The sequence below is a fragment of the Pygocentrus nattereri genome, chromosome 2, assembly GCF_015220715.1.
Source record: "Pygocentrus nattereri isolate fPygNat1 chromosome 2, fPygNat1.pri, whole genome shotgun sequence".
NCBI lineage: Eukaryota > Metazoa > Chordata > Actinopteri > Characiformes > Serrasalmidae > Pygocentrus > Pygocentrus nattereri.
The window spans coordinates 43674392-43694513 of NC_051212.1; positions in this window are offsets into that span (position 1 = coordinate 43674392).

Genomic DNA, 20122 nt, shown 5'->3' on the forward strand with positions numbered 1-20122 from the left:
CTCAGGAATGTAGCTTGATATTTTTAAGCAGTTTAATTATTTAAAGGGTAATAGGCTTTATGTATTTTTATTTGCCAAATTAATTAACCTTGTACTAAAAAATCAATACTGCCCATTCTTTCACAATCATGGACAGTCACGTTGAACTGCTCTGCCATCAGAACATTCAGTTCAGCTTTTCTTAAAAAGATGGAAAAAAGCAATATTTGCAGCGATGCCTCTTGTGATGGACTGGCGACCTGTCCAGGGTGTTTTCTGCTTTCCACCCAATGACTGCTGGCATAGGCCCCACTTTCACAGTTCATATGAGCATGAAAAACATCATGTGCAGTCATTCACATCCATTTTGGTCAGTAACAGCCAATCAGAACGCAATAAATCACAGTTAGTGGTTCATATACTAAACTAGTATATATTTTAAACTAAAATAACTTATAATATTTTGGCCTCCAATACAACACACACACACTGTCCTATTAGACCAGAGCTTCATGTTGCACCCATGCTAGTATATCTCTGTGTATCTCAGGGCCTGCGTGGGCTTTCAGCCACAGTGGCTCGGCCAATCCCTAGAGCCCTGCCACAGTATATAACTAGTAAACTAACAGTATACTTATAAGCTTACTTGTAGTGTAGTTCACAGTATAGTTGCAGTACAAAATACAAACACCAAAATAATTAATGAAGAAATACAGTATGTATTTATAAGTACTTCAAGTAAGTACTTATAATAATAATACTAATAATAATAATAATAATAATAATAATAATAATAATATGTATTTATAAGTACTTCAAGTAAGTACATATCATAAGTAAAACTTATACCTTCAAAGCGTACTTTCATAAACTAAAAAGAGAGCTAGAAGTATATAACATAACTATTACTAGTGTAGTTCACAATACAGTTGCTGTACAAAATAAAACTTAGATGTAAACTAGCTGTGTGCTGAAAGTAGCAGAACCTTGTTTTTTTTCCAATAGAGGGAGCTACTCATATTTGAGTGGTGTACTATTTTCAGTACTGTAATGATATCAACATGGATGTGGTGGTGCACTGATAATTGCACCTTTACTGCTGTAGCTAATAAAATGGTCCATAACTGGTCAAAGACAGATGCACGTAATACACTCTGAGTATGCATAGGTTAATTCCATACATACATCCATGAAGCACCATACATTTAACATCAAAACACAAAGGTCTGAAAGCCAGTCACTGTATTATCAGATGAAATAGGATCACAGCTCAAATGAGTGAGCAGCAAATTCTAAACTACGAGTGGGTGGAGCTAGAAGTGGTGACATACAGCACACTCAACAACAGAGAGCCAACACTGCTATGAATGTCTAATGCTGGAGATCTGAAGTCTCACTCAGAACAATCATGCTGCTCTTTTTCTCTGTTTTTGGGATTGTTGCCAGGTTTGGTAAGTCATACAGTTTTATTATAACGTAATAAGTAATGACTAGTAAAATGTCCATCCATCCATCCAGCTACACTGTACAAAAACATTTCACATGGCTGAGGAAGAGCCTCGCTTTTCTCTAAAGGGGGAGCTATTCAACAAATCTTCAGCACCACTATACACTGGAATTGTTAGTTAGTCCCTTCTTAGTGTCATGAGGAAAGAATAGAAACAAAAGGCAAATATAGAATAATAGAGTCCAAATGTACAAAATTTACAAGCCCATTTGGGACAGTAGGTAAAATGCTAAAAAGGAAAAGAGTAACAGTGATTTGTAAACTGTCTTTTCCAGATATTTAATTGAAAAGAACAACAAACAAAATATATTTAATCTTTTAATATTTTGCCATAACAACTTTCTGGTTAGCCCTCTCTAGCAGCACTGTGGGAAACACATTTGTATTTATAAAACACTCTCCAGCCATATGCCAGCATATATTACTTCAGTAAATAATGGTATTTATCAGAATCGTTCCAGTGGTTGGATCACATGCCAGATACCAAGAGGTTTTTACTGAACTGGGAAAATCTACTTCTAGTTACAGAGCACCGGCGAGCTGGACCCTCATTATAGGAAACTGTTTTACTCAATTTTTACTATTATTGTAGATAATATCTTCTTATCTTTATTTTAGCTATTTTATTTAATTTAATTTCTTATGTATTTAATTTATTTTTAAATGATTTATTCATTTGTTTATTTATTATTATTATTATTCATATTCATGTTCTTGTTTTAATTGCGAGTTTTTTATTATTATTTAATTGATCTTAAAAACCTCGGGTTTGGGGTTTTATAAAACGTTCATCCATTGTGACATCACAAGGAGGGCATGCAGCCATGTCTACCGTGATGTCATCAGGGGCGTGGCACTTTGCGCGTTAAGCGTAATTCGGTGCATTAGGACATCACCGTTGTCTGATTGGCTGAGCTTGCCTTACACACTGAACATGAAATTTGAACTCTTATGTAAAAAATGAAAACCTCATCTAGAAACACAGTTTCAGGAAATCAAACGAAAGTGATTAATTACTCAAAGAATGAAATATCTGTTTAATTTTCTTACTGTGACATAGCTGGAAAAATTAGAGTCTGCATAAAAATGCAAAAATAACAACCCACATGAAAATACAGTCAATGAAAGGAAAGAGTAAAGGATGAAAATAAGAAGAGGAGAATGAACAGAAGAAGGAAATAGTGAAAGGAAGAAGGAAAAAGTGAAGGAGACCTTCAATGAAATCAATGTTAAACTCCATAAATGCTGCAGCTTTTATCACACAATAAAACTGAATACACATTCATTTACAGCTGAGTGCAAGATCACATGACGGGCACGTGCACGCTCTCCCAAACTCTGCGCCTCAACTCCTCACACACGCTGCTCTCTGAGAGGAAATATTTGACTTCCTAACATCATTTTAACAAGTTAAATGTTTGAGTTCTAGATAATATTGTCTTAAAATGGAATGTTTGTCCTTTCAAAGCGTCTACTGGCTCTCTCCACTCAGCACTGAACATGTTGATAGAATTCAGGTGATGTCACAACTGCGCTGCCACCATTTTGGCTAGCAACTTCACTCAGCAGCAGTTTGTAAAGAGATGAAGCCGTGACTGATCCACCAAAGGCAGGAAAACGTTATTTTGGACCACTTTTTAAAATCTCATTTTAAAGCATATTAACTGATATATATATATATATATATATATATATATATATGTGTGTGTGTGTGTGTGTGTGTGTGTGTGTGTGTGTGTGTGTGTGTGTGTGTGTGTTGACGACTTTATTTGATTTCTTGCTGCTGTGATAACAAACGAAAGCTGAAATCTAAGTGGTTAGTGGACTCCAGGATAGATATTAGCTAGACCAGAATTGGGCCAGATGCTGGACAGCTGTGTATGGAGCTGAAGGAAGAGGGCCACATGTTTATGCTGGGGCAGATCAGTGCTCGGTTGACTTATGCCTCAGTACTTTCAGCTCAAGTCTAGCATGTCATAAGTGGTCCACTACTGAAGCTACAGAAAACAGCCAACACAGCCTATAAAGGTTAAAACCTCCGTTTAACAAACTTTGTTGCCCAAGTTCACCATTTTCAGATGTACAAGCCAGGAGCTACGTTTGAAAAGATGACAACTGAAAGAGGGCATTAAGAAGGTCAGTCATTCATTTAACCCTCCTATTATGTTACGGGTCAAATTGACCCGTTTCAAGGTTTGAAGATCTAGGAAAAATAGTTAAAAGTATTTTTTCAGCATCAAACTTCTTCTGCTTGCCTTAAATTGTGTAATCAACATATAATATGAAAATGGTTCATCTCACATATTTGTAACCACCCCCTGCATGTTTATATCACATAGATACTGTTCGGGTCAATATGACCCAGCAGTCAAACTGGAGGTAATAGGGTGTCAAAAATGTCAGAGTATTTCTTTCTTTGCAACTGTGAGACATATTTCACCCCAATCACACACACACACACACACACACACACACAGAGGTGCAGATGTTATGACTTTTACCTTATAGAAACCATTTATGTTCTCGTGGGTAAACTACACCCACATTCAGTGGACACTAAACAGGGGAGGGGCAAAATATAAAATCCTCTGCATGGGAGTACACCCAACATTACACTCTGTCAAGCAGACCAGACCTTTACAAAATGAGCAGCTGAAGCAAAAGGATGACAGTCCAGGAGGCTCCGGAAGTCATCATTGATCATGACAGTGAAACAGAGGAGGATGTGTCTGAAGACGATGACTATCTTGAGCTAAATTCTGATTCTGATGATTCTGATTTTGAACCAGATGAGGGAATTGTTATTCCTATTCCTCCAAGCAAGACATACGTGTCAAAAAAATGGTGAAATACAGTGGTCTTCATCCCCAAATGTGCGTCAGGCAAAACTGTCTGCAGAAAACATAATAAAGACAGTGCCAGGGCCCACTAGGATGGCACTGAGTTGTGTGACTGACATCAAGTCAGCCTTTGAGCTGGTCATGCCAGATTCAATACAAAAAAATCATTCTGGAAATGGCAAATCTAGAAGGGAGGCGTGTTTTGGGGGAGAAGTGGAAGGAGGGGGTCTATAAGTTGAAAGATGAATTGACAGCCGGTCTGTGGGATGCAGAGACAGGCAGGGCTATATTTCGAGCCACAATGTCTATGGAGACTTTTCATATTTTCTCCAGAGTAATTCGATTTGATAATCGAGAGACAAGGGCTGATAGACCAGAGAGACAAGCTGGCAGCTATTAGGACAGTGTGGGACAAGTGGGTAGAGCAACGTCCACTACTCTACAACCCAAGCCCTAATATCACAGTGGATGAAAGGCTGGTGCCAGGTCTGCAGGCCATCTGACGATGTCAAGACAAACATGACCTGTGTGAAATGTGCAAAATTCATTTGCACAAAGCACAGTGTGATGACATGTCACTCGTGTGCTGTGTAGATAGTAGTACATTTCTGGTTCATAGTGCATGCATGTAAAACTATTGTGTTTTTTATGTTGGCATTTCAAAAGTAATAAAGTAGTGAAACATTAAAAAAAGTTTGAACATGCATTTTTTAAAATGAAAAACGAGTGAATTATCCTAATTGAACCATTACCTGTTACAGGTAAAGAACACCATTGCACTAAATATTGGTAGAATAATTAGTAATGGAGTTAGTAATTAAATATTCACACTGCTTGTTAGGATTTTTTTGGTTTCAGACATCTTTTGGGTAATTAAACATGTACCGGGTCAAATTGACCCGGGAACACCATGGCTGTTCCTGACAAATGAACATAACAGGAGGGTTAAAAAAGCGCTTTTACATACATTATCATGACTTGTGATAAATGAGTTCAGTTCAGTAAGATTAACTTTTTCAAATTATAAGGTTCCAGTATGGAAAATGGAAAGTTATAACTGTAGCTAAAAATAACAATTTGGCATAACATTTGAGAAGAATAGGCTAATTAGGTTATTGAAGCTCAGGGTTTTGTTCCATCAGAGCTAACAGACTAACCTGAGCTAATGCGCTGAAGCTAAAGTGCTAAACATGAGCTAACTTTAGTTAACTACTCTGAGCATTTAAAAAGAAATATCCAGCGCATTTCAAGTATTAATAATTATCACTGCCATATCTAAGAGGACCCTAGTCATAAAGCATAACTATGGCACTTGGATTCCCTTATAAGTAATAGTATGCCTGCTGGAATATGACTGTAAAGTGAAGTATTTGCTAATATAATATATGCTTAAATAGATTCAATAGATTTCATAATATTTGAAAAGAGAAATGATTTCACGTTTTAATTACTTAAACATTCTACGTAGAGTATTTCTACACTCAGAAAAGTGGTAAAAGTAGTGGTCAAGGAGGTGGAGCTTACTTCTTGAATTTTACATGTTTCTTTTATGCTGTGCTCTTGGTCTGTCATTAAACACACAGCATCCCCATAATGCGGTCATTTGCTCATTTTGTTTTGCTACTGCTTGTTGGTAGGTATATGAAATATGCATATATACAAATATACCTTATTTGTATATTTTCATTTTTACAGAATAGCAGCAAATATATGAAATCTTAAAAACAAAACAGCTAAAAAAAGTTTCAGGAAACAAAGGCCTGGCTTGGTTTTGCAAATTTTGCTCTTTTTTTATTTCAGGTGGCGCATATTCAAATACAGTCTCTCCACTGGAAACTAAAAAGCAGGTTTCAGTGGGTGACAGTGTTTCCCTCTCCTGCAGCTACAGCAGCAGCAATGTGGACAGCATTCATTGGTATCAACAATATCCCTCATCTAAACTGGACTTTCTCCTGTATATAACTCCATCAGGGCGTTTGAGTAGCTCTCGACCACCTGGCTTCTCTGCTAAGGTGGAGAACAGTAGAGTGGATCTGTTGATCTCCTCTGCTAAATTATCAGACTCTGCAGTCTACTACTGTGCTCTGGAGCCCACAGTGACCAGAAACCCAGCTACGCTGTACAAAAACTGACTGTGTGATGAGGCGATGTGGTTTTGTACTGGGTTTCCTGACAGGTGTGACTTTCTTAATACACAGGAACATGTGGTTGATGAATTTGAGTGTAAGATAAGGCCGCATATTATTGTGTGACTGTAGGAGGGGGCAGGTTGGAAGGACCCCACCCCACCACTCTTCCCCTTAAAAAACAGATATCACTGTAAAATACAATGTTGCTGAAGGCTGTGACACAGACAGCATCCTCAGAAATTCAAGGAGTCGCTCTGCCATTGGAATAGGTGGATGGTTTTGATGGCACTTAATTCTGCATTGTGGGTAATGTTGGGTTATTTCACTGCTGGTAGGCAAGGCAAGTTTATTTGTATAGCACTTTTCATACGAGTGCCATGTCACACAAGTGGTTCACAGAAACACAGAAAGAAAAAAAAGAACATTAAATACTGTTAAATAATAAAACTGACGATGTCCTGAGACCTAAAACATCATAAAGTAATCTGCAAAGATCATAAAAACAAACAAAAAGAAAATGCTTAAGATAAAAGACAATAAAAACAATATGAGATTAAAAACTGCTAAAATGAAGGGCTGTACTAAGAAAACAAGAAAACAAGAACATCTTTAAGATTGGCTTAAAGATGGCATACATTTGGTGCACATCTGACCCCCCAGCTGTTGGCAGCATAGTGACTGAATGCTGCCTCACCCTGTTTGGTTCTGATTCTGGGCACTACTAATTGATTGGTCCCTAGTGGTAGAAGAGGCCCATTGTGTTTCTACACTTCAAGCAGATCAGTAATGTATTTGGGTCAGTCAGAAGCAGTTTAAAGTCAATTCTGTACTTAACTGACTTGGAGCAATGTGCTTGGATCTCTTAGTTCTCATACTCAGACTCTACTAAGCGGTCCCTACTTCCATGTGCATAGGCAGTGAAGTTAACCTGCTTTGCCATCAGCACATGCAGTTCATCTTCCTGATACCATAGAACATAGTTCTTCATTTACTTACTAGTTCCTACTTTTACTTATAAGCCTGCCTCTCAAACCAAATAACACTTGGCATAGACTACTAATGAATGTACTGTTCACTGTGTAATAGTTGTTTGTGCATTGGTGAATAATGCAAAATGATTGTTTTATTATAGGCAGAACAAATGCTTTCACACAACACATCATAATGAATTATAGCATTCAATAAAGTTATTTGCACTTCTGTGTGTTCAATCTTATGTGTAAACACTATTTGTACAAAAAAAGTAAATAACAATATAAGGATATATTGTAAAATAACAATATAATGGAATAAAATAAAAACCAACACAAAAGCAATCCTAGCCTGTAACAACATACTATAGAAATGATATACATGTGCATGCTGTGAATGTGTACTGACTGTCCAGCTCTGGGTTTTTTAACACAGCCTGTGTGGAGCCACCTTTCACATTTACCACAGGCAATCTATGTAAAATGACTAAGTTTAAATGGGCATTTTTTGTTTGTTTAACAAAAACAGTGGTGAACAAAGTGTGTATGTATATATTTGTATATATGTATATATAACAAATGTGTATATCTGAGGGGCAATGGAAAATTAAAACTTTCTATTCATATTATTTTTCATACTTGAGTTTAAGTTCAAACATATTTGCTTAATAAATGTGACTTATTGGCAATAAATCTCCATTATGTTGATGAACAATTTCTAGAGAACTTGTTCATGTCTGTGCCCACAAAAGTCATCATAATACAAAATGTATTAGGCTTTGAACTTTAAATCTAATTTTGCAAACATATAATAATGTAGTTCTTTTATTAAGTAATAAACTCACGTAAAACAGCCATAACATAATAGTTAACCATAGAATTTCTGCAGCCGACTCGTCATGTAATTCTGTCTCCCCACAGAAATGGCATAAGTTGCTAATGTTGTCTGGTGACAGGGTTAGTAGAGTGTGCTCATAAGACAAAAAGTCTTAGTAGAGTTCTCCAACTATATGAGCCTTTATTCTATTGTTGCAGGAATGAGGGTGATTACTTCTTGCCATCTTTCCATTTAAAACCAGTAACCAGGCTGTGATATCAGCTTATGTTAGCTTAAGGATTATCTTATATCATGGGTCTGAAATACTACTTAATAACTGAACTATGTACTACTGGCATCCTTGCTGAAATGTCAGCTATGGCATTTATGAATCAGAGCGCTTGTTATGTCCCTTCTCATTTTGTTGAATGATTCCAGATCAGCTGAGAAACTGACTGGCTTTCCAGTCAATATTTGCTCCACAACTAAGGTAAAATAATGTGTTATTGTCACATGGTAAAGAATCACCTACTACACACGTGTTTCTCTAATGAAATCTTGTTTGTTATTATAACATTAGAACAGCCTGCCCTACTGAGCCTGTGGTAGAATGTTTAGAGATAATCTTCAACCTATACTGAAAAATCTTACAGTAGATGTATAACAAATTTGTGTATACAAACCTTCAGAGCAAATACACCACAAGATGTAACATCTTGGAGGGGCTGGGGCTTATTTCACAATGGCACTTTAAGACTGGCATTCCTTTTTTCTTTACCAGGGCTCTTAAAACAGTAGCTTTTGGGAAGATGAACTTGGGAAGTTTGGAGTCAACCAAGAGAACATTTTTTTCTCTTTTGCTCTGATTCTCCCCGTGAAATATACAATTTTGAAATCCACAGACTTACAGTTGAAAACCCCTTATTTAAGAGATGTCTAACTATTATAGGGGTCTTAGGGATCCCATTGAGACATACTTCTAACTAGAAACCAGTGATGGAGGTTGTTTACCACACTCAAAATGCTGTATTTAGATGGCTTCCACTAATAAAATAAAAAATTATATTATTGCAACAAAACAAATTACAAAACAATAACTTGTTGGTAACCAGTAATCAGTGCATTAAACAATAATTATATGCATACTTAACAGATGCAGACGTCTGTCATAAAACTGTGCAGAAGCCAGAAGGAATTCTAAATCCAGAGAAGTACATAAAGTACACATACAAAGCAATAGAAAGTAAAATGTGTAGTATTAAATCAGCTTACCTTCACTATTTGAATTTTGTTATACCAAACTGCCATCATTGCAAAAGAATTCATATGGAATACCTCCACAAAAAAAATGCTTATTGGGATTTCTCACCCTCAACTTAATTATTAATTGCCTGATGTACAAAATTATTTTATTAGTTAATAGAACACACCTCACTCTCCAGTTCTTTTCCAGGGACCAGAGAATATGGCCCTACATTGGCCATATATATATGAATGAATCTGCCAGAAGAGGGCAGACTTAATCCAGATTTTCTAAGACACTGAAACAGTTATGCAGCTGCAAGGGAATCTTCAGTAAAGGACCATTTTAACTTCCATATGAAAATACTTTGGCTTAATCGTCAGGTTATCAGGTTGTCTATGACTTTCATTATATAATGATTCAGCACACATATGTAAAAATATTGAATCTGAATTTACTGTATAGTTGAAGTCTTCATCCTGGATTTTGTAATCACTGGTATATATATATATATATACACACACACACACACACACACACACACACACAACCCCAATTCCAATGAAGTTGGGACGTTGTGTAAAACATAAATCAAAACAGAATACGATGATTTGCAAATCCTTTTCAACCAATATTCAATTGAATACACTACAAAGACAAGATATTTTATGTTTAAATGGATAAACTTTATTGTTTTTTGCAAATATTCACTCATTTTGAGTTTCCCAACTTCATTGGAATTGGGGTTGTATACATTTGTGTGTGTGTGTATACACACAAACCATCTTCTTAGTTGAGATATAAAGCTTAAGTGACCTAATCTGCATTCCTCTGTTCTTCTAACAGATCCACTGGCAAATGTAGGAGGAGTCTTTACATGTTTGAACAGTAGCACCACATCTCTCCTCATTATCTGAACACTGGAACCACCATGATGTTTCTCTGCTCTCTGACTGTCTTTATGATCATGCTAGGTAAGTGCAGCTTACTACATTTGTGTCTTTGTAAATGACATTGTCTAACTTTAAACTCAAAAGTTTTTTTTTTCTCTTAACCACAGATGACTGTTCTGCACAGTCAATAGCACCACTGAGGAACAGAATGCTAGTTCATGCCCTTAAAGATGAGAAAATTACTCTTTCCTGCAAGTATGAGGGAACAGTCCAAGACCTACATTGGTATCGCCAGTATCCTGGATCCAGACCAGAGTTCCTGCTGATGATCTTACCATCAGAAATGAAAACTGTAATACCTGCAACTCCTCCATTCAAATACCTGGATGCTGACATTAGTCTAAGTGATAAAAGAGTGGATCTGTTGATTTCCTCTGCTGCAGTATCAGACTCTGCACTGTACTACTGTGCCCTGAGGCCCACAATGACAGGAAACCCAGCTACACTGTACAAAAACTACATTTTCTTCTGTCTTTCCATTGAGTTCAAATGTATTGTCTCCTTTCAGCATAATGGTAATTTATACAGTCTGCAGTGGAACTGTCAGTGTCTTGCATCCAGACCACAGTATGTACTAAATGCAGATAAACTAAGTAATAAGTTTCCCAAGACAAGTTTGACATGTTAATAAAAAAATCTAAATTCTGTGAATGAATATCACTTTGGGTGCAATAATCATAATTAATCATATTCATAATTTCTGTCTTTATCTTTAAGAATGCTATGACATCCAACTCTGACTATGCTCTGATAGTAGTACTGTTGTCAAGACCACTAGATCCAAGTCAAGACTGAGACAAGGACACATCAAGTCCTAGTCAAGACCAAGACTTTTAGCAGTCGAGTCCAAGTCGAGACTGAGACCAGAAGCGGCCTAAGTTGAGACAAGACCGAGACCAGATTGAGATTGAGATATATTATAATTAATATGTAGACTAAACATTCTGATCTGCTCTCAGGGGATGTTTGAAACCAATAATGCTCAGTTAAGTCATCATATAAATATTAGTTCAGTAAATTCCAAAGTGTGCTCTTTTGCAAAAACTAATAAACACGGCCACCAAAGCTGCTACCTGCTACTCGTTCAGCATTTCTGTTCCACCTTGAATGGTGCAGTAACATTTAAGCGTCTTATGTGTAGAAGAAGCTCCACAAAGAAGCTGGTGAATTGGAAGCCAACATCATGTCACAGAAACATCTGTAGACATCAAGATAACCTGAATAAATCCATCCTTAATCATGAAATACCTCCAAAATGAGCAGCTATGGGGCAGCACAGCAATACTGTAATCAGCCACTGGGGCTGTGGGACTACTGAATACGTCTCACTGGCTGATCTAATTCTGCTTTCCAAAACACATACTTCCATACCTTCTAATGGGAGGGTGCTGGTTGTACATACTATTTAGTGCGCTGGTACACTGTTTGGGATGCAGCAGAAGTGAAGCAGCAGGAAATCACAGCTGTTTAGATTTCAGCTCCCATTTATCATTTTGGAAATGAATCCAATAATAAGGCAAGACACTTAAATATGCTCTGAATACTAGTTTTGAAACAAGCATCCCCCGCCCCCCTCCCAAAAGAGCATGGTTTTGCTGCCTTTGCTTGGTCGGTTATGGCTTTATTATCTCATAAGAGACTATCACAGTGCTGTCGAATGAGCTTACTTACCAAAATGATGGAAGCATGACTGTGTGCCATCATCAGAACACTCTGAATCCAGGGAGAGAAAACGCCAAAGAAGCTATAGTTAAGTGAATGCATGGGTGCTGTATCTTGAAAGTAGAAATTACACTTGAATAAAACCAAAAAGTATCTACATTTAAAGATAGATTTAAAGTAAAAAAAAGCCAAAATAGTCCAAAGCATCATTGGATTCCAAATTTTGCTTCTTTCCCTTAGAACTAGAGGTTAATGTAACTATAAACATGAGAATATATCATTAAAATTCTCTGAACCACTCAAACTACATCTAGGTCTTAATGAATGTCACTCGGTCTGGTCTGTGTGTTTTAGGACACAGTATAAGTTAAAAATGAAATAGTCTTCACTGCTATGACCTGCCATTTCAGCAAACACCAGGGCTGGTGCACTCAGAGAAGGCATAAACTAGAGGACAGTGCATCTGTTTTCTGTTTTATGATGGTCATTGTCACAAAAAAAACATTGCTCATCTACTCCTGAGGTGGTTTGGGTATATTGATCCTACTTGCAGCATTCAGTACGACGGTACTGTGGAAAAGTCAGAGACCTCTCTTTATTTACTTAAGTTAAATTAAAGACAGTCAGTAAGTCATTAAATAATTTTCAAGCAACAGATACATGAACAGAAAACATATATAGTTCACTCCAATTAACTGGTTAAAAGTCAGAATTGAAAACTTGATTGAAAACATTTTTTTTTTTTTTTTTGCTGAAATTTTACTGACTTGGACTAAAAATCGTTGAAAGACACTTTTGCGTTGAAAGACCCTAAACTTTATTTATTTTTTTGTTAAAATAAATGACTGAACATTCCATTTTATCACTAGCAAGACAATAACAATGCCTTCAAATCTTTCCCATTTTTTTTATTATTGAGTGTTTCAATAGTGACTATTTTCACTCATTTTAAGGAAACTCACACTCACTGTCATTACTAGCAAACACATTTTGAACAGCTGTACACCCATAAAATAGGAGTTTTCAATAAAACACTCAAACGTTTATTTATTTGCAGGAAATGTGTTTGTCTATTCCCTTTTCTCAGTAACAGCTTCTTCACAGCTACATATAATTTTGTACATTTCTCTTCATTATGAATGTGGACTAAGCTGATCTCTTTAAACATGAACCATCATGGAAATGAATAACTTGTATTTACTGGCTGTTTTAACTGGAAATTAAACAAATGAAACTTGGTCTGTGAATTTGAACAACACTGAAAGGGCATCAACTCTAAGAAAATGGGGACAAGTTGTGGTCTAGGAGGTGGAGCACATTTCTGCCTTGTCTTCATTGACAAGCTCTAAACAGCACTAAACACAGAGGATCTCCCATCATGCTGTTATTTGCTCATTTCATTTTGATAGTGCTTATAGGTACGTATGAAATGCATAATTCAATTGTTACTATTGAAAGAAACATTTGCACTTAATGCACTTAAAAGAAAAAATAATAAATAAAATGAACTGTGTATAATCCATTACAGTGGCTTTAGATTTAGCCTGGCTTGGATTTAACATGTTTTTCTCTTTTATGTCAGGTGGAGTTTATTCAATCAATCCTTTAGAAACTGAAAAGCAGGTTTCAGAGGGTGACAGTGTTTCCCTCTCCTGCAGCTACAGCAGCAGCAATGTGTACAACATTCTGTGGTATCGCCAGTATCCCTCATCTAAGCTGGACTTTCTGCTATACATATTTGAATCAGGGGATTTGAGTGACCCTCTACCACCTGGCTTCTCTGCCAGGATTGAGAATGAAAGAGTGGATCTGTTGATCTCCTCTGCTAAATTATCAGACTCTGCACTCTACTACTGTGCTCTGAGGCCCACAGTGACAAGAAGCCCAGCTTCATTGTACAAAAACTGACTCTCTGATGAGGTGATGTGGTTTTGTGTTGGGTTTCCTGTCAGGTGTTGCTCTTGCTCAGCCAAATTCTCAGAAAAATGTGGTTGATGGGTTTAAGCCACATCATCAACTTATTTTGTACTGAAAGGAGAGAAGGTATAAACCGTATGACTAAAGAAGGGAACAGTGTTCTACAAAAGGTTGGGATGCAGAGTGGCTTCTGATTTATGCTAGTGCTGATTTACGCTGGCTTTCCATTGCTCATTCCATACCCTCCACTTCTTTTTTTGCCCAGTCCTTTAAGGGCCACTAAATTTATGGTTGACTGTATGAGCCATGAAGCAACAAGCAACAACTTATTTCAAGTGATTCTATGTTTCACAACGACACAATTTTCCACAGAAAACTCCACTAGAAACAGAACAACGTAGTAAGCACATCTCCACTGCTTTACAACAGCATGGTCTCTAAAGGTCTTTAATATTATAGCAATCTCATGATGAGAAACATCAGATACATTGGCTAGACTGACTAGATTTAAGATGTTTTTATTTATCATCACTACAGGATTTCACTGCAGAATAGTTATCCCTATTGCAGAGATGTAATGATGGAAGTCTACCAGTCTAATCTTTTTTATAGGATTGAGGGGACTGATTCATTCGTAAGAGGAAGCTGAAGTAAGGGACCAAGTAAAACAACCAAATAAAGTTTTGAGACTCTCGTTTAATCATAGTCTTCTCATGGTCTGTAGGTTCTAATTTTCCTTTTAACATGTTCAACACATGCATGTCAGCACATATTCTAAAAGGTCAGTAAGTGGACCATGACAAAGCTACACAACAACAATTAGCTCATTTTACAAATAAAGTGAACAAAAATGGCATTGATTTGCATAAATTAGACAAATTCAAATTATTTATTGAACTTGAACAATTATAGGTCACAAAAATATACATTTGAATTTAAATGTCCATGAGTTTAACATAATACACAGTATACTAACAAGGTGAAGGGAGCATGAAGTGAAAGAAAAGGAATCTAATCACATCCATAAAAAGTCATTTTAGATGTGAAATTAAAGAAACGTGTCTTTCTCCTGGTCTACATTCTTCTGATCTTATAGCAGATTCACTGAGACATGTAGGAGGAGTCTTTACATGCTTGAACAGTAGCACCAAATATCTCCTCGTTATCTGAACACTGGAACCACCATGATGTTTCTGTGCTCTCTGGCTGTCTTTATGATCACGATAGGTATGTTATTAACCATATTTATATCTGAGTGAAATACATAACTCTGTTTGACTTTGTAGTGATGTGTGTGTATGGCAGTGGTAAGTTGACTGGCAATTCATGTAAAGAAAAAGAAGGAGAAAGGAAGTTCTTTTGATTTCTTTATTTCTTCACAGGGAACTGTGTTTCACAGTCAATAGCACCACTGAAAAACACAATCCATGCTGTTGAAGATCAGACACTTACTCTCTCCTGCAAGTATAATGGTAGTGTGAATAATCTGCAGTGGTATCGTCAGTATCCTGGATCCAGACCAGTGTATTTACTGATGACATTTCCAGGATCACCAACTGTGAGCCATGCAACTCCACGTTTTCCAAGACTGGATGCTAAAGAAAAGAACAAAACACTGGATCTGATCATCTCCTCTGCTGAAGTATCAGACTCTGCACTCTACTACTGTGCCATGAAGCCCACAGTGACAGGAAACCCAGGTACACTGTACAAAAACTCACTGCAGGATGATGCTTTGCTTTTTGTATTGGGTTTCCTTTCACTTGTTCACTTTCTGAAACATGAAAAAACAAACACATTCATAGAACAATGTGGTTGTTAAATGGGTAGTAATAGTAGTAATTTATATTGTATTAATCTGGAGAATAATGCAACTAATGGGGTCCCTGCTGTTAGTGTTGTAGTTAAAACTGTTAGATCTGAGTTTGAGTTAAGACCGAGATGGGACCCATCGAGTCCAAGACAAGACCAAGACTTTTAGTAATCCAACTCAAGAACAAGACCACTTTAAGACTTTTTAAGAAAAAAAAAAAAAAAAAAAAAAAAAGAAAAAAAAAAAAATATATATATATATATATAAAATGAAGTTTGATTTGTGTTAATTGTAACAGCTATCTTAACATCAAACACTGTTTTGTCATTGTATTATTATTTTTGCTGATACACTTACTAATTTCTTGTAAGATCTAGAAAATTAGCATGTTCGTTTTTAAGTTGGTACATGTTACCATAATATTATTCTATTAACGTCCAATTATCACTGATCTACAAAGTGCTACAATTTTTCAATAATAGGTCATTTTAGGTCAGGTCATTTTAATAAAAGATAGCAAAGTATTGTCGCAGCACAATTAGGACCATGTGGGATTATAGTGGACAGTGTCTCACTGAGATTCAGCATCTCACAAAAGGGCAGCTTTAATCTAGATTTGCTGGATTGAGGTGAGTTATTCATTTGAGGAAGCTGAACTGAAGTCTACAGGTTAAACTAAACATCCCAAAGACACATTTGATTAATTAAAACATAAAACACATATTAAAAAGGTGGAGAAAACTCCACAAAAACCAGCTGCTAGTTGTTAACTGCTCTGTCACTGAACACAGAAGATCTTCCATTATGCTGCCATTTGCTCATTTTATTTTAAAAATGCTTGCAGGTATGTGAGTATGACCAATATCCCTCATCTAAACCGGACTTTCTGCTTTATGCACCTGAATCTGGCCAAGAGTTTGAATAAGTCAATAAAAGGATATATTTGGTCATACTATCTCTTAATGTGCACTTAAACCTCTTTTTAACATTCAGTATCTTCTTTTTTTTTTTTTCATTTGCCGAACTATGTTTGTTGTCTAGAAGCAACACTGTAGGGCAGTAGAATGGATTTAGCCAGTCACAAGCCAGATCTTGCCACTTCAGGGAACACAGGTTCATAATTTCTTCCCATTGTCACACACATGTTGCCTCAGGGCAACATACCCTAAAAGGACCCCTGCACAGGTTAATTATTTAAAATATTTTTCAATTTAATAATCAGTTCAATATCCTGCAAGAAATATTCTTCTTCTTTTTTAATTGCTCTCATAATGTGTGCAGTAGACGGTTAAAACACAACAAAGCATTAGAAAAGTTTCCTTACTAATGTAACTATAACCTATTAATGATATGCATGTGCACAGTAAGACTCCTCAATGGGTAAGACAAATCGTTAGAACACGACACTGTGAGTTGCTCTAACATTAGTAAATTAAGTGACTGCTGATTTATCTTATTAAAACAAATAAAAAGTTATTCATTATATTATTATATTTAAAAAGAATAAATAGATAAAAAACTGCAAGCTTCTTTTTTTTTCTATTTCTTCACAGAGAGCTGTGTTTCACAGTCAACAGCACCACTGGACAGCAAAGTCCTAGTTCAGATGAGACAGTTACTCTCTCCTGCAAGTATGAATCTAGTGGTACTCCAAGTATTCTGCAGTGGTATCGTCAGTATCCTGGATCCAGACCAGAGTATTTACTGATGATATATCCAGGATCAAATCTGGTGAGCTTTGCAACTCCACCTTTTCCACGACTGAATGTTACAGAAAAGATGCTACACTGTACAAAAACACTGAACTGAATTTTCTACTTGTTGCCTTGTCTTCCAATTGTTTGCCTTCTGCAAAACAAACAAACAAAAAAAAATCTATATAATTGAAATGTAATGTAACTAACGGGGTACCTTTCATAAACATAAGGTAAGAATGTAAGCTTGCTTAGTCATTCATCTTTCGAAAGACTATAGAATACACATGAACTGGGATAAAAGCATGTTGACTTTGTATAATTTCGGCAATAAATAAATGCCAAAAATCAGGAGGAATAATTAAGAAGTTTTAATCCACCAGAGCTGTAGTGAACCTACCAGTAAGAGAATGCAAGTCTATTTTACCCTAATACGCAAAGAGGAGGATAATTAGAGAAGTGAACACAATTTTATATTTAGAATTTTTATATGGTAACAAGTAGAAAATTAGCATATAATTTTGTTATAATAACCTGTTATGATCATTTTATTGCTTTATACACCACATACACACTAGTGAAGACACACACTAGGGGGCAGTGAGGACACTTGCCTGGAGTGGTGGGCAGGCCCATCTGCAGCACCTGGGGATCAGCTGGGGGTTAGGCGCCTTGCTCACAGGCACCTCAGTCACGTATTGTCAGCTAAGGGGATCAAATCAGCAACCTTCTGGTCACGAGGCTGATTCCCTAACCTCCAGCCTACAACTGCCCCCACATTTTGAAGATAAAACAAGAGACCAATTCAACCAGCCATAAGACTGTAGAGCGCTGCAATAATGTTACTGTTTAAGTAAATTACAGTTATGAAAACCTGTTACCATTACAGTTGTGAAAAAAATTGAACACCTCCAGCCAAATGACATGCTTTTGATTTTCTAAGTGTAAAATAAGTTAACATTTAAAGTGAAAGTATCCTCTAAAGAAAAAAAACAAAAAAAAAAACATTTCTCTAAAACTTTTGGAGAAGAATTTGTATCTAATAGCTAAGTTACCATACTAAGAAAAATCATACAATCTAAAATGTGCCGCAACTTTTGCACAGGCCACATTTTATGTATTATTTTTACCCCACCTCCACTTCCACCATTTTCTGTGAGATTCTTCCACGTTTTGGGTGATTCCTCAAATTAGTGCTTGTGTGGTGCTCATGTTTTGTTACTCAGCCAATATTTGAGGGTCTGGTGGGCCCACCACGTCATTAAGTTTTGAAATCAATACAGCGTATAATATTTAAAGAAATTTAAGTGAAGCAATGTTAAGAATTTAAACACATTTACATTAATCTGAAAAACATCAGCACCATTGAAAAGCTACAGTATCCACATCAGTCTACACAAGACACCAGCCCCATTGAACACAGTCTACTCATGCCAGCCTATACAACACAAGAGGGGCAGAGTGTTACTTTGTTTTACTGTTTTACTGTGTGTTGCATATGTGTTTCTTGCACATGATGCATGTATGCAGTGTCCTTTTGTCCATCTTGGGTCAAAGCACTTCATTTCGTTGCTATTGGCCACAACCTAGAATGATGGAAATGCTTAGATCAGGAATTTTTCTCATAGTTTTCTGTCTCTTTTTCTCTGACTGTCTCTGTCAGACAAAACATATGCAACAGCGTCTCACACTTGCTTCATCTTCTGCTGATGGTTGTTCTTTGGTTTATGCTGAAGGTGCACCAGCCTTCTCCTCTTGAATCCTCCTCATGGTGGCTGTAGATGCTGGGCTTCTTGGGATGTGTTGTCTTCTCTGGATTTGAGGTCTCACCAGCAGGCCATATGGTGGGCAGAGTGAAGGGACATGGCACCTTCACACTTTTATTACCTGCAGGTGGACCCAAACACCACATATGTGATAGAAATGTGTAGGTGGTTTACAGTGCAAAGTCAATGAAAATGTGTTTGTTTTTATGTGAAAAAAATGAGCCAAGGCCAAGAAGTTTGAGGTTAAAATAATAAAAAATCACAACCTTCTTCTTTTGGTAAATATTGAAAATGGGCCCCACAGACCTGAACACTACACATGGGTTACTATATGAGTGAAAGAATACAGCCAATTGTAACTTAAGGCCATTAGAAGAATGAAAAAAAAAATGTTAGCTGTGAGATTATTCTCCTGATCTGTATTCCTCTGTTCTTCTAACAGATCCACTGACAAATGTAGGAGGAGTCTTTACATACTTGAACAGCAGCACCAAATCTCTCCTCATTATCTGAACACTGGAACCACCATGATGTTTCTGTGCTCTCTGACTGCCTTTATGATTATGCTAGGTAAGTGCTATTAACTACATTTTATATCTTTGTAAAATCAATTTTTTGTTTTCTGTTTTCTGACTTCTGTGTTTGTTGATCAGTGCTAAATTAGGTTGGTTGGCAATTCGTCTTTAAAAAGTCATAAAAATCAGTTTTTTATTTCTTCACAGAAAACTATGTTTCACAGTCAATAGCACCGCTGGACATGCTACTGAAAATGAGACAGTTACTCTGTCTTGCAAGTATCAGTATGATCGTGTTGCACGTAGTCTGCAGTGG